This window comes from the organism of the source record quoted next, unplaced genomic scaffold (genome assembly GCF_019419815.1).
Source record: "Pyrus x bretschneideri cultivar Hongxiangsu unplaced genomic scaffold, Pyrus_bretschneideri_v1 Contig8, whole genome shotgun sequence".
Taxonomy (NCBI): domain Eukaryota; kingdom Viridiplantae; phylum Streptophyta; class Magnoliopsida; order Rosales; family Rosaceae; genus Pyrus; species Pyrus x bretschneideri.
This window is the reverse complement of record NW_025999820.1, coordinates 6542671-6559314: the sequence shown is the minus strand read 5'-3', so window position 1 is coordinate 6559314 and position 16644 is coordinate 6542671. Positions and strand designations below refer to the sequence as shown.

The 16644-nt window shown below is 36.3% G+C and overlaps 1 long non-coding RNA gene across 2 annotated transcripts; it reads left to right on the top strand.

Annotated features, from left to right (window-relative positions):
• Positions 1 to 13890: 13890 nt before the first annotated feature.
• Positions 13891 to 16413, top strand: LOC125473076. Of its 2 annotated transcripts, XR_007254990.1 has the most exons (3): positions 13891 to 14134; positions 14227 to 14312; positions 15255 to 16413. It is a non-coding gene; the product is annotated as an uncharacterized LOC125473076 (long non-coding RNA). The 2 variants fall into 2 exon arrangements; XR_007254989.1 differs by having other exon boundaries at positions 14227 to 16413.
• Positions 16414 to 16644: the final 231 nt, after the last annotated feature.

Sequence of the window (16644 nt, the reverse complement as noted above, 5' to 3'; positions counted from 1 at the left end):
TAACGAGAAGGACAAAATAAAGGGTAAAGTGAACAGTATCATGATTGATTTTTTAGTTTAAAAATGTGATTTTTCGTTAAAATAAACAATATCGCAGTTTTTTTTTTTGTTAAAACTCCCTTTCAATAGTATCAAGGAAGAGGCCATAATAAGGGAAAAATAATGGGAGCCCTGCAAGGAATAAACCAAATTTTAAAGAAGAAATGATACGAGTATTAAAATCTTGAGAGTCCAAATTTCTAAAGGTTTGTGCTTTTCTTGCAGTTTTTCTACTCCTTAGTGGGTCTTTTATCAATTCTCCACCACACTCCACTAAATGTCAAAAACCCCATTATATCTTTTTTTTGGCTGACAAAGAGTCAAAAGGGTGACGTTTGGTCCTCCCATTTGGTTCCAATTGAAAGTGAGGCGGCTCTAGACTTCAGAGCCAAGCTTATCCGATAGTACCCAACCATTGCTATCACTATATTTCATGTTGCATGTCTACATTAGGTCTTATATTCAACTCACATGATTAATGACGTTTAATATTATTTTTTTCACTGCAATACCTAGTTATAATTGATTTGTTGTGAATCCAAATCCTACATATTACATTAGAATATCTCCTTAAAAAGAATGCCGATGTATCGGAAAAAAATTATATTGTTGAAGGAGAGGGGCTGGCAGCAACAGAGAGAGAAAAGACATATGTAATTCTAAGGTGTGTGTTGTATCACCCCCTTATGCCCTTATTTATAGTAGTAGGATAGGTAAAATCCTTACCCTAGTAGGATTACATCTCTAATAGGAATTAAACTACTAAAGGGAATATACAAGATACTCCTATAAACATTAGAATTAACTGTTCTACCTCATCTTCATCAGATGAGGTAGAACAGTTAATGAAGTCGTCGGTACAACGGGTGAATGTGAGTCTCAGATATAAGAAAGTAAGTATGCATTGGTAGTAAAACTCACAAAACCTTGCTATGGTAAAACCCAAGGCATGGGGAAAACTCATAGACTAAGGAGAAAAGTGAGAAGTATGCATAATGTCTAAAACAAATGTCAAACATGACAAAAGTAGTGAACTCGACGGAGTATGATCATCTCAGGATGGGTGCCTTATCAAAACCTCGTTAGGTAGCAAAAACCCAGTGAAAAAAATGCTCTTAATCATAGGAAAAAGTGTACATTAATATCAAGTGAGTATGCTTCAGGATACTCCCCATGAGTTAGACATAACTTTCAAATAAGAGAATTACAAGTAATTCAACTCATATAATTTACGCATACCGATTCCTTGGACGAGCTTTCAACCAAAAGCACTCACAATGCTTTATGTAAGGCGAGAATCTCATCATGGTTCGATGCAGTCGCAACCAGCGTTTGCTTGGTAGACCTTCAAGATATAGCGGTGTCTCCAACTGTAAAGGCATAACCTATTTGGGAATGTGCCCTATGTGGGTTAGATAGATAACCAGCATCTCCATAACTAACGAGGCAAGAATCAATGCGAGGACCGAGAGGGCGGCGACTCCTTTCAAGGATTCATAGGTGTAGAACAAGCCTAAATCCGCCGTACCCTTGAGGTAGCAGAAAATATCTTTAACACCATTCCAGTGTCTGCATGTAGGCATATTGTTGTATCTAGCCAAAAGATTAACAACGAAGGAGATGTTGGGTCTAGTGCATTGAGTCAAGTACAATAAAGCACCAATTGCACTTAGGTATGGAACTTCAGGCTCCAAAATCTCTTCCTTTGGATGGAAAGGGTCTCGTTTAGCATTTAGAGTCTGAACGACCATAGAAGTACTCGAAGGCTTTGCTTTATCCTCATAAAAATGTCGCAACACCTTTTGGGTGTAGTTCGATTGATGTACTAGGATTTCATCCGAACAATGCTCGATCTCCAAGCAGAGACAATATTTATCTGTATACTTATTTTTATTTTTTACATATTTTTTGTTAATATTTATTCTTTAATTTTTTTCAATTCATTTCGATCTGACGGTCGAAAATTAAGAAAGGTGTGTAAGAGGTAAAAATGGGTGTGAGGGTAGCATCACCCTATTTTTTTATTCAACTTTTTAATTAGGTGGTGCTTTCCATACACTCATTTTTACTTCTCATACACTCCTTGTCAACTACCATTGATCTTTTTTAATTTATTCAATTTGACAACCGAAAATTAAGATGGAGTGTGAAAGAAAAGATGTGTGGATAGCATCACCCTTCTACTTTGAGCCTTTATTTTACATTGTCCAATAGAATAACTAGAAAAAAAAAGGTGTACAGAGGTAAAAGGGTATGCAATCTTAGAAAAAGAGTCTTAAATTACTTTTGCTTTAGATTCAAACAAAATAAACACACTTTGATATTTTTTTGGTAAAACAAAATTTGATTGATCACTGAACATGGTGAAGCCATGAAGGAAATAAAGTTCTTGTTGAAGGTGTCAAGGCATTGAAATTAAAATCCATTCTTAGAAGGAGAGCCTCTTAAATGTTTAATGAAAACACAATTGCAAGTAAGAGAAATGCTAAGGAAACATTTTTAAAGTGAGACTCTACATGGATTCTCCGTCATCTCATATTTTGGGCGCAATATTTTATACTGTGGCACAGGCATTGTAAGTGTTGGACCAATTACTCTTAGTCAATGTAGGTGACCGCCTTGGCGCTGAGCGGTGGTGACCTAAGGCGTTTTCTTGCAAATCGGTTGGAAAAATTGGTTGAGCTCTAGATAGGCGGCTAGGCATTTTTTTTTAATTAAAAAAAAATCCTATCTAAGTCTAAGTAGACATACTACTTGCAAGTGAAGCTAGTATGGCTCAAGGATGGATTGTGGAGGGTGGTGATGAAGAACGTGAGCTTGGTTCGGGAATTAGAGAGACATCAAAGGTAGGTAGTTCCCTAGAGCCTAGGGGGAGTTCTAAAAATGTTGAAGTAAGAGAACTTCATGAAGAAGATTTTATATGAGATGAGGACACAGAAGAAGAAGAAGGAGATGATGAAGAAGTTGAGTTTTGAGTCCGACACGGAGAGAGTCTTGGAGGTATATGGTGAAGAGGAGTTTGATGCCTAGCCTTGTAACTTTGCAAGGATCTTACATTACTATATTTCCTTATTTTCCTCCTATTTTGTATTTTATGTGGTTTTAAATTGTGAACTTGTTGTACATGCGTCATCCTACAATACTTCTCACTATGGTTATATGGCATATATGCTTGATGTGTTTTTAAATTTTGGACTTGTTGGATACTCTTTTTGCATTTATCATTCTTTTATTATCTTATCCATGGATTTCATACAAGTATAATTTTTTGTAAGTGTCAATATGCACTTATTTACAAGATATACAAGAAATTTACCTAAATCCACCTAGGCTAACTAGGCGATTAGGCGCCAGCCCGCCACCCGACTAAAGCCTAGCGTTTTTTAGAACCTTGCTCTAAATTTAGTGGTGTATTTCTCTAGTTAGTTAGAAAATATGTATCTAAGAGTATCTTGTACATTCCCTTTAGTAGTTTAATTCTTATTAGAGATGTAATCCTATTAGGGTAATGATTCTACCTATCCTACTACTATAAATAAAGGCATAAGGGGGTGATACAACACACACCTCAGAATTACATATCTCTCTTCTCTCTCTGTTGCCACCGGTCCCTTTCCCTCTATGTCCTTTATATAGTTCAGTCAAATAGGCCTACAACATGTTATCAGCACGCTCTTGTTAGAGGCTAAGGAACTGAAAGATCGTGGAGGAGGCTTTCTTCTACAAAATTCGAATGCTTTCAATTATTTTCTCCCAATTAGGTTCTTCTAAAATAAATTAAGATATTTGAAAAAAACCTTGAAACATGAAAACATTACCCATGATGCATGAACCCCTTATATTTATATTTTCCCTTCAATTATATATATTGTATATATGTTCATATATTTTGTCAGTATATATACTTGTTCATGCAATACGTAATTATGCTATGTGGAATTTGTGAGTCAAAGCATCAAAACTAATTTAGAAGCAATTAGGGTTTTTAACCCTAGAATTAGAAAAAATAAAAAAATAAAAAATAAAAACTGGGCACTGCCGCCGCACCATCGTGGCACCATTATCGAACCATTGCGTTGGCTTGCAGCCCATCTGCATGGAGACAACATTCGAACGATGTCGTTTTTGACACCTTGGATTGACCATAGCAGCCTTTTGGGCTTGCTATCACTAAACCACAACCAGGCTTCGGCTTGGGTAGGATCACGCATACGGGGTCGAAGCCCTAGCCCACATTCTAGCATGCTTAAAGCCTGTTGGGCTTGTCTTTTGTCTTAGCCCAATCTACTAGCAAGCTTTTTGTGTTTGCTGAGCTTTGCCTTAACCCCAGCATGTGACCACCATAAGCCAGCCCAAACGACTGGGCTTGTCCCTACAGCCCACAAACTAAAGCCAAGCTTTGATGGGCTTCACGCACACCCATATCCCAGGCCACCCTGTGCTGGGCCTGTGCACCTGTGCTAGTTTTGGCCCAAAACGCCAGCAGCTTTGCTGTTGGGCCCGTCCCAGTCACTTAGCCCATGGTCTACAACCATGTTTTGGGTGCTCCGCAGCCACTCAAGACCCATACACCCTTTTAGGGCTTTGCCATACTCACGACACCCAAGCCCAATACATTGAGCTAAGGTTTTTCAAATCCAACACTAATTTTTGGCATTCTAAATATTTTTAACCTGAATGCTATAATATTATTATATTGCTTCTACAATCGACCCTTTATGGTCCAATCTATTGAATTAATTAAAATGACCAGCAGTTTATTAATCTGACAATTAATCCAAAATTATTTACCTGAATTTCACTTTTTGGCATTAACAATTCAATAAATTATTTTGTTTCCTTGAACCATTGACTATCTTTCGTAGTCCTGACGCACTCACACTTGGGTTCCTGATGCAAACCACAAATTCACTACACTTTATTGTATATTATATTATGTATTCTTGTAGGTACCCCTATATATGAACTGAACGTTCATAACTAAATTCAACCTGTAGTTTCGAATTTAGTACCTTTGAAACCCGAAGTTTTTATTCACAACTTAACACATGAAACCTGTAGCTTTCATGCTTAAATTAAACCAATACATGTTTATAAAACCCGAATGTTCTACGATATATGTCTATGGCTTTCCATATGACTAACCACGTTTTGTTGTATCCTTTGTTTTAGGGACATATCGAACTTGAACAAGCTTGATTTCACTACTCTAGAAGTCTCTGGAAGAAACTACCTAAAGTGGGTTCAAGACGTGAAATTCTATCTTAATGCAAAGAGTCTTAGAGCTATTATCGAGGAACCAATCGACGATGAACCTGTCGACGTAGCTCAGAAAGCTATTGCTATAATCTTCATCTGCAAACATATCTATAATGCACTGCAGACCGAGTACCTCACAAAAGAGGATCCACGTACCCTCTGTCTCGTTTTTTGGCCGATCGTTTCGATCATCAGAAAGACATTTACTTGCTTGAAGCAAGACACAACTGGTAGCATTTACGCTTTCAAGACTTTAAGTTTGTGAATGAATACAACTCTGAAGTTTGTAGAATCCAATCATTACATCAGTTTTGTAATGAGGACTTAACCGAACAGGATTTAGGATTTCTGGAGAATACCTATTCGACCTTCAATACCACCAATATTGTCCTTGCAACAACAATATATGACACAGAAGTTCATCAAATTTTTGGATTTGATTTTTGTTCTACTTTTCATTAAAAAGCAGAACTAGCTTTTGATGAAAATTCATCAAGCTCTACCTACTGGCTCGAACGCTCCGCCTGAAGCACATGCGACAAATTCTAGCAGCCATAACCGACAAAAACCCTATCGTGGCTGTGATAATGGACGGCAAAGCCCACCACGGGCCCAAGGTCCACAAAACAGAGGCCCACCGAAGGCAGGAAATTTGACCCATAAGTGGCAACCCCTTGCCCTTAAGGCCCTAAACTTCAAGAACAAGGGAAATGCTACCGTTCAATCGGCTTCCACTGATTTTGACATGTGCTATCGTTGTGGATCAAAAGATCATTGGTCACGCGTATGCCGAGCTAGCACCGAGACTATTGCCAAGTATCATTCCGTCGTGAGACTAACTTTGTGCATGTGGAACATCTCAAAGATGCTACTACAACTCTAGAGGTTTCAGATTTTCAGGAGGCAACCTGCTTTTATGGAAGAATAAAGTTTTATTTTTTTGAGACATGTGAGGTTGTTTTTACACCCCTAGTGGCCGAACCCTTCCTAAATTTTAGGTTTATGGTTTAATTTTCAGACAATTTTTCTAAGACTTCAGAATTATTTGTTTGGTTTTGGTTTGTTTTGAACTATGGATGATTATTTTATGGATATTATTTCTTGAATTGATTAATTGAATGAATGGAATTATATTTATGAATGTGACCGATTCAATTAATTTATTTCTATGTATGACTAGTGGGAAAGTTAGTTGTCTGGTTGATAGTGCAACCACACACACCATATTGCGTGAGAAACACTATTTTACTAACTTTGTACCTAAGAATGTACTTCTGACAACCCTCTCAGGCTCATCCAACCTGATAGAAGGATACGGCAAAGCCCGTATAATGTTGTCCAATGGTATTGAATTAACCATTAAATAGGCACTCTATTCTCCACGTTCCAAAAGAACGTTGCTGAGTTTTAGATATATTCGAGATAATCAATATCATGTTGAAACCATTAAATAGAATGGCTCTGAATTTCCTTGTATCACTTCTTACGAATATGGCCAGAAGCGTATTCACGAAAAGCTAGAACGTCTCCCAAGTGGGTTGTACATAACAACCATTCGAGCCCTCGAGACACACCACGTGGCTGGCCCTATGGCTAGGTTCCAGGACACTCTCCTGCTTTGGCATGATCGAATAGGACACACCAGAAAAGATATAATGCGCCGTATCCTCAAAGTATTTCATAGGCATCACTTAAAATCTTATCCCGACCATCCGTTTTGCAAAACATGCTCCCTGGGGAAGTTGAATAACCTTCCATTACAAAGATTATTCACGACCCCCCCCTAAATTCTTCAGAAGATTTAAGAGGATATTTGTGGATCTATCCAACCAACTTGCGGACCATTTGGATACTTTATAGTGTTGGTTGATGCATCGACATGATGGTCACATGTCTGCTTATTGTCCACAAACAATGTTGTATTTGTGAAACTCTTAGCACAAATCAATAAGCTTAGGGCTCAACACCCTAATTATCTGATCAGGTCGATTCAACTGGATAATGTTGAAAGTTTACGTCACAGACTTTTGATGATTATTGCATGTCTGTTGAGATTGATGTTGAACATCATGTACCCCATGTTCGCACTCAAAACGGCCTGGCAAAAGCTTTCATAAAGCGTCTTTAAACGATAGCTTAGACTTTGGTTATAAGAACCAACCTGCTGGTATCTGCCTAGGGCCATGCAATATTGCACGCAGCTATGTTGGTCCGCCTGAGGCCCACAGCTACCCAACCTCATTCACTGTTATAGTTGGTTACTGGATACGAGCCTTACGTCTCGCATTTACGTGTGTTTGGGTGCGTAGTCTATGTGCTAATAGCGCCGCCACTCCATTCCAAAATGGGTCCTTAGAGAAAAATGGGAATCTATGTCGGTTATAATTCGCCATCAATTATTCGCTACTTAGAGCCCTTGACAGAATATCTCTTTACCGCACGTTTTGCGAATTGTCATTTTGATGAGACAGTTTTCCCATCGTTAGGGGGAGATAAGATCACTAATGTTTCTGTAGAACACCACGTATAGTCGTGGATTACTCTCACTATGTCTCATTTAGATCCTTACACACCTCAGTCTGAAACTGAAGTACGACGTATTCTAGATCTTCAAAGCATGTCAGATGCTTTTACTAATCTAACAAAGGTGACAAGATCACATATACCCGCTACAAATGCACCTGCAAAGATGGACATACTTAACATACGCCGTAACACCACCGTGGAAGACCGGACCATCCCCGAGACTAGGGCGGCTGCACCTCCCACATAACAAGGTACACTGGCGGCTAACCAATCACCTTTTCTTACCCTGAAGCGTGGCAGACCCCTTGGTTCAAAGGATTCACAACCCAAGAAGAGGAAAACGGCACAAACTAGTGACCTTAGTCTGAATCCGACCATTGCTTACTCATATGTTCCAACGTATGAGTTTATTTTAGATTACAGTGATGTCTTAGATGAGACATACCGACCTCTCGAGAATCGCGAGATTTCGGTCTATTATGCAGTATTGGATAAGGTTTGGAATTGGAATAAAATAATTATCGATGATCTATTCGTGTATACCGTTGCTTCTGAATTATGCTTAGCAATGACATTGAACCACATTCCATTGATGAATGTCGATGTAAAACGGATTGGTTAAACTGGAAACAAGCAATCTAGGTTGAACTCGATTTGTTCGTGAAACATAAGGTGTTTGGGCTTATAGCTTCTACTCCATCATATATGAAGCCGGTGGGCTACAAGTGGGTTTTCATGAAGAAACGTAATAAGAAGAATGAAATAGTGCGATACAAAGCACGCCTCGTAGCGCAATGCTTCTCTTAACACCCTGGGATTAATTACGAGGAGACGTATTCCCCCGTAATGAACGTCATAACGTTCCACTACCTTATCAGTTTGGTAATTTCTGAAAAACTGAATATGCAGCTTATGGACGTGGCAACTGCGTATCTCTATAGGGATCTAGATACGAAAATGTACATGAAAGTTCCAGAATGACTTCCATTGACTGGTTCAAATAGTTCTAGACCACAGAACACTCTCTCGATTAGATTAAGGAGATCACTCTACGGATTAAAGCAATACGGGCTGATGTGGTATAATCGTCTTAATGAATATTTGACAAGTCAGGGTTATGTGAACAACGAACTATGTCCTATGCCTGTTCATTAATAAGTCACATTCCGGATTTGTAATTGTTGCAATTTATGTCGACGACATAAACCTCATTGTAACTCTCGCAGAGTTTGAAGAAATTACATTTCACTTGAAATCGAAATTTGAGATGAAAGATCTTGGGAAAACACAGAAAAAAATAATAATGTCCATAAGTTATTTCTCTTCGTACATGCACACTAAAAAGGGTGCATAGTGATGAAATTTTGATGGAATTTTCACTACCTACTGTATACCAGCTGTGCAGACACACAAAATCCTATTTTTCTTTCATCTTGACTTGGTTAACTTAATAAATAATTCCCAAGCACTCACTTTCTTGTGATCCCACCCAACTAATCTGGATTGTTCGGCGATCTGCAACGTCAATAATCAACCATCAATTCTAATGATTATAATATTAACCAAATTATAATTGTTATTATTCTTCTCAGGTTATCAATTGCTTTCTATTTTTAACTGACAACAGTTTGATGATGATAATGTCAAAATAATTTCGCATTATTTTGGAGAAGACGATGGAAAGAAGACAAGAGATTTTTCAATGTGTCTAGAATACGAGGTAGTATGACATACGCTATTACATAAGTAGAGGAAAGTTTTTTTTTTTTTTTTTTTTTTCCAAATGTCCCTCCAGTTTTTTTTTTTTTTTTTTATTTTTAATTTTTTCCTCCAACTGTCATTCCAATTGTATAATGTATGACATATGCTATGCACTTCGCTTATTTTTTTTCTTAATTTTTTGTATTGATTTAAGTTTTTTCAAGAATTTTGTCGACCATTCTTGCACTACACTCATAGGGATGATAATTAAATTCGATAACTGTAGATAACCACCCGAATGGATTAGATTTGGGTATGAAAATTCGGGTATATTTTGGGTATGGGAAAAAACCACTGAATATTATTCAGTTATGGTTTTGGATATGGTTATAAAGGTCCCCAATCCGTATTCGTCCCCAAATCCAAACCGAATAATATATAATATAATTATTCTTAATATTAAAGTATTAAAATACACACACACACACATATGTATATTCATTATTTGCCAAATCCCTTACTTTTGAGTGTAAATACAAAAATTGTATTATGTGAGTTGTATTTTGTGGAAAAGTTCATAAGTTTTGATATGAATCAAAATCTATGAGAATTCAATGACCCTTATGGGAGATATCAAAGATTAGCCAACATTATTAATGTTTAACTTTAATTTTTATGCTCCACAAGATCCGTTTATTAAATGGAGTTTTAACAAAACACTCCCGGTACTGTTTACTTTTAACGAAAAATCACATTTATACCTTTATTTGGTACTATTCACTATACCTTTAAAAAGAACTTTTCATTAAAAGGGAAGTTTTTTGGACTTTTCGTTAGTTTTCATTTTCTTAAATCATTTATACATCAAATATTTAATAATGAAATTAATATTTATTAAATTATCATGTGTCAATTGAACGAATGTATTTTTTGTATTAACAAAGATGGATATAACCGTTAATCGATGGAGAATCCGTTATCCGGTGGATATGGTTATGGATAATACCCGATGGTTAATTTGTAATTATGAATATGATTAATTTTCGTGATTATGAGAATGAATATAACATTTCCATCTCTAAATCGAACCATTGTCATCCCTATACACTCATGTCGCTAGATGAACATTCAAGAAACTTAATTGAGCAACATTAATGAACAATTCCATGTGTAGCATCAATGCAGTCGGGCAATTGAATTCATTGGCTTTGACGTAGATCTGCACACATAGGGATTGAATTCATTGGCTCGGTCGTAAATGCCAATGTACAGTGATTGAACAACGCATGCAACTAAAAATACTAGAGGCAGTGAGGCACCAGCATAATTTTATTCCAAAGTCAGCAAGTTATAGGTAATTGATAAGGTAATCCTATTTCACTTGCTAAAATATATGATTTAACTGCTAAAAGGGATTGATTTGGAGTTAGAGCTTCATAGACAATGATTAGTGTAGACCAACTTAAGAATTTGTCGACCTTTATGATTTAATGCTCGTAATGTTATTAGTTAAATCTGGTGACCTAAGATATGTCTAATTTCAAAACATTAGATAATTATTTAAAATGTTTTAAAATGTTGAGATTAATTTAAAATCACCCCAAAAGGTTGGATAGAATTCCTTACGTAACCCTAATTTTTATTTTTGATCTTATGAAGTTGGCAACGAATTCCATGCCCCCATATTTGACAGGACACCCTGGGTTTTGATTTCGGGCGCTGGTGAACCACAAGACAGTGATCATGGGGAGACTGAAACTGTGAGCTTCTAGGTGCCAAAAAGAGTGAAGTGTCGTAGCGAACCAATCAGGTCCCTTTTTTAAAGGAAAAAAAAAAAAAAAAAAAAACCCATCGCTTGAGGAGTTTATGGACGTATAATATCAAATTGTCTTATTCTTTTAAATATCAAGCTTCTTATACGAATCCATTTTATATTTTTGGCTAGATGTAAATTGTTTATTTTTCATGAATAATTTAATAGGAAAAAGAGGTTAACATCGCTTTCCTTTTTATATCTTAGGAAATCTTGAAAGTTTGGTCATGCCAAATATATCTGTGTAGCCAGCGCTTGTCGTGGCTCAATAATTATATTTCTCTGCATTTTTGAGCCATGAGTTATGAGCAAGGTCTAAAATATCGATAATATCGGAAATATCGGTAATTCAAAAATACGAAAATTTTAATAGAAATATCAGGATATTATCGATATTGATAAAAATTGAATAAAAATCACGGAAATTGTAAGAAAAACTTGGAAATTTTTATTGAAACTTTGCAGGATGTTTATTTAGTCAATTATCTATTAGTTTATCACAAAAAATTGGAAGGAAATGTTGGAGAACAATTTAGAAACAATAAAATAACAGATGTAGAAAACTAAAATACTTATACTTTATTATTCACAAATACTTGCAATACAGAATGTAACAACACAATAATTACAAAAATTAATATGATACTAACTTGAATGAATTGAAGGTAGAGGCTAGCGCAAACGCTATGTCCTTTGAACAGTATTTCCGTTCCACTCGTGTGCTTGTGGTTCTACAACGTCTGCTCGACCAAGATACAACTACCTAATTCTACAACCTGCATTGGATTATAGAACTCTAGCGAATTGCTTTGTGTGTTTACTCTCTGGAAAGTTTGTACTGAAGATAAGGAGGAAGAAGAAAAGATAATCAATGATGGAAATGAGGACTCCAGTTATATAGGCTCTTTCATACCTCTTTAAACATCTTTTGGATGTATCTGAAGCTATACAGCTCTTTCCAAAAAGATACAACTCTTTCCAAAGAGTTGTGTCTATTAATCAAAACGTTTTTACTTAATATTAATTAATATTAATATTATAGTATAATCATCAAACCTAATCCACACAACCATAAGGCCCAAGCCTTCAATCCATTTCCAAATGGTCCATGTTCTAATTACTAAGAAAAAGGAATAAGCCTATATAAAGGCTAGTGAAAAAATATTGTTGACCAATGTGGGACAAGAGGGTCTCAAACTCCAACAGGAAATGCATTGCAAGGTGGATTTAACTGATTTAAGTTGATTATATAGCGAGCTGACAAACATTGTGAGTGTAGAAAATATGTAGTAATTAATGAAAGAAATTTAAACACACCATAATCATTTATATATAATGAATTAGTACAATATTTTACACTTTATACATTGCATGGTAAGATACATGAGTGAATTAGTACCACATAGAGTTCCTATGAGGTTCAAAATTTTCACCATCTTCATCATCTCTATGTGTAGAGTAAGTGTATTGTGAAGAGTAGTCATCAAATGATAAATCCCCAAAACCATATATATAAATATTTTAGCATATTTTCACAAAAGCATAAGTGATATGGTGGTCAAGGTGTAGAAGGAGTAAAATGGGAGGGGTTCGAATCCCCCCTATGCGCAAGATTGAGACTTTTTAGCATTTTTCAAGTATTTTTGGGTTTTCTCTCATGATATTATCAATAATATCGCGATATATTGCTCAAATATATGCATTAAAATGCTGAAAAAATCGTTTCCGATAATATTGTGATATTATCGATATATTAACGATAAATAAGTGGATAAGTGTGAAAATATCGTCATTATCGGCGAAATATCGATATTTTAGACCTTGGTTATGAGTATCAATAAGCATCTTGGTAGAGCCATGCAATGTTTTTGGTTTGGATATTTCAAACTATTGATATGAAACTGAACGATGTTTGTCTAGGGTTAATTAGTAGATGGTTTAAAATTTGAAAACCTGAAGGTATATCATCTATTCAAGCTGAGATCATTTACGATCTTCATAAGAAGTCACTTTATATCTGGAACACAAGTTGGTACACTATATACTATAATACAAGCACTAGATGGACAATAAAAATTATATTCTTCATTGGGTTGTTCCCTTTATTATTTGGGGCGAATATTTGAGTATTTAATATATAAAAGTTCGACTTTTGCTCTTTTAACTAATTTACTTTTTATACTAAAAAAAGATAAATAAAGTACTTGCAATTCAGTTGGTTAATAATATTCATTTTTACTTTGAAATTCTCATTCTCTCCCCAATTTGGCTTGTAGAGAAATGACTTTTAGACGTATGGTTTTATGTGGACCGCATAGGAGCCAAATGTGACTAATTAACCGAACCAAACCGAAATAAAAAATAAAAAAAATATTTAATTTTAAATATATATTTGAAATTGTAACAGCCGTCTGATTTGGTTGAGATTTAATCTCAACCGTTGAATCCAAATAAAACCCTCACTGCACTCAGTCACTCTCTCAGACTCTCTCCGTCTTTCGACCTCTCCTCGACTTCACTCGTCCTCACCCTCACTCAGGCACTCTCTCTCGACCTCACCCTCACCCTCACCCTCACCCTCCTCGACCTCACCCTCACTCAGTCACTCTCTCTCTCTCGACCTCACCTCTCACCTCATCCTCCTCGCCGATTTGCCTCGATCTCTCTCCTCCTCCCACATCAGACAAGTGACTCACCCCGTACCGTGGAGCCTTCCTTCTCATCCCTCACTGTGGAGCACTGGAGCCTTCCTTCTCATCCCTCACCTCACTGTGCAACGATTCTCCCCCACATCAGGTACATTTTGGAATTAATTTAGGGTTCGAATTCACTGTGCACCGATTCTCTGGTTATTGGATAATTGGATTTGCATATGGAATGCATTGCAGTCAAACGGCTCTGCTTTTGTTCCCAAGCGTATAGATTTTTGAGATGCTGCAGATGCAAAGTGTCCAAAACCCAGTATCTATTTGTGGTACGCATACCAGTTCTGTTCTTGTTTTATATCTAAATAAATTCTTATTTTTGCATAAGTATATAGGGGCCGTATATATGTTGGAGGACTTTGGGAGATTAATAGTTCTCCAAATTATTTGAGAATGAAACAATGTCTCACTGCAGACTGGCAAAAACTATTGTGCTTCATTTGTTGGGCATTTGTTGGAGTACTATTGTGCTTCTCAGTCAGTCTTCTTCCATTAGCCGTTGTATTCGGTCTGTATTTCGGATTTGTCCCTAAATCCTGAAACTATTTCGTGATTCTCGAAATTTGGGATTTCCGGAAATTTGGTTTGGGATCGGTCTTGAAATTGGGATTTCCGAAAACTTTGGTTTGTGATCGGTCTTGAAATTGGGATTCATGAAAACTTTGATTTGGAAATCGGGACATGGTAGCAACTATTTGAAATAAAATAGCCACTAAGCAAGAATTTTATGGTATGCCATCAAATGATGGCAGTAAATCCATAAAGCTGCCCATCAATTTTTTAAATAATAATTGTTTTTTGTGTAATTCATCGAGGATTCCACTTTAACTGTAGAGTTAAACTTCAATCAAATATGATTTAACACTTAACTCTAAAGTCATATATAACTTTAATAACTTTAATTTTTTTAGTGTACTGAAAAACGATTGAATCAAATTTGAAGTCGAACACAGCTTTTGACTCCAAAAATTTTGGCCCATTGGAGATAGCCTAATACCGTTTACTATTAGAAATATAAATAACAAAAGATTTGTGTCTCGACTGCAGAGGCATTTTCTGAATCTTTCAATTCATTCTGTTGTAGTTAGGTGAATTGGTGCCGATGGCGAGTATTGATGTTAATATGAACATATGATGACTCTTCTTATCACAAGCATATGTAATCACCTTATCATTGTGGTCACTGATATTGTCATTCCCATATTGGGTAGGGTCTACTCCACTAATGTCATTGTCAGCATCTTACCATCTTCACCACCATGCTTCATCGATTTGAACCAAATTTCTTCTAGGTAAGAGGGAATTGTGATAAGGGAGTGGTTGGCTCGACGTTGAGCTCGTGGCCATGGTAGGGTGTTGATACGAGTATACCCTCGAAAATATGTTCATGTGGACTGACTCGCATTTGATCAATTTTGACGGAAAATTAGATGAAATTGACGTCAAAGATGACATTGATATGCAGCATTAGAGCATGTGGACAAAATTGATCGAATTGGAATTCGTGGAATTCGTTGTTTTCCATTATTTTCTCGTAACAGGAAAAACACATACAAGTACATTCCTTGTACGAAGGGGAAACTTAGGGTTAGGGTTAATAGCCAAGTTAATTGGAATCCTTAGCGGAAACAAAAACCCTACGTTATTAGGAATCCTTACTCAAACAGGCAAGCGCATGGTCACATCATATATATACACAAACAATCAAGGATTAAGGGCACTCAATCAATATCTCCTGGCTAATTTTGCTTGCACAGGGCCTTTAATTATTCTCTGCTAACAAAGATGGACGTAGCAACTAATCAATTAAGTCTGAAGAGTCACAGTATTAGTCCTAGTAGGTCCATAGACGCCCCACTAAACCCAACAAATGTTAGCTTTCAGAAGATCTACCCGTGGCCTGAAGCAGGACAGGTCGAAGCTGATCAGAAGTTTAAGCGTGGCTTGTTCAGCTTCAGCTTCCACTAATAATTTGCAGTACGAAAGGTTAGCTTCCAGAAAAAGATTCCTCGGAAGCTACCCGTTTTGCAAGAAAGAACCGACACCGTCCTTTGCGAAAAGAATCAAGAATGGTTCAAGAGCAACATGGACAAGGATAAGATCACTATTACTATAGGACGTGCCTGCATGCATCTCTAAGACTGGTCGGCTACTGAATTTTGCTTGCTTTGCCGCGGATTCCGGAAGGCGTTTTATAGTTTTCGATCTAAAGTTAGATTGTAATTATTCGATGTAATGTTTTTTTTCTGCATTATTTAATACCGAGTGTAAGATTGAATTTTTATTTTGTTCAATTTATTAGGTACATTTTTTTAGTATAAAGTTTATAAACTTATCTGTGACATCCTAAATAAAATATTCATAGGTATATATATTGTTCTGGCATGAATTTATCCTTTTTTTTTTTGGCTTACAACTAGATCTTGGGAATGTTTATTAATTTTTATTATTTTAATGATTTGGGCTACATTTAGAAGATGCACCTCAGAGAATTTGTTTTGTATATAATTAAGGCATCTTTGGCATTTTTTTAGAACGATAGCGTTAATGATTTAAATAGTGAGTTGTTGGGGAAGAAAAATCCTTGGGAATGGACCATCC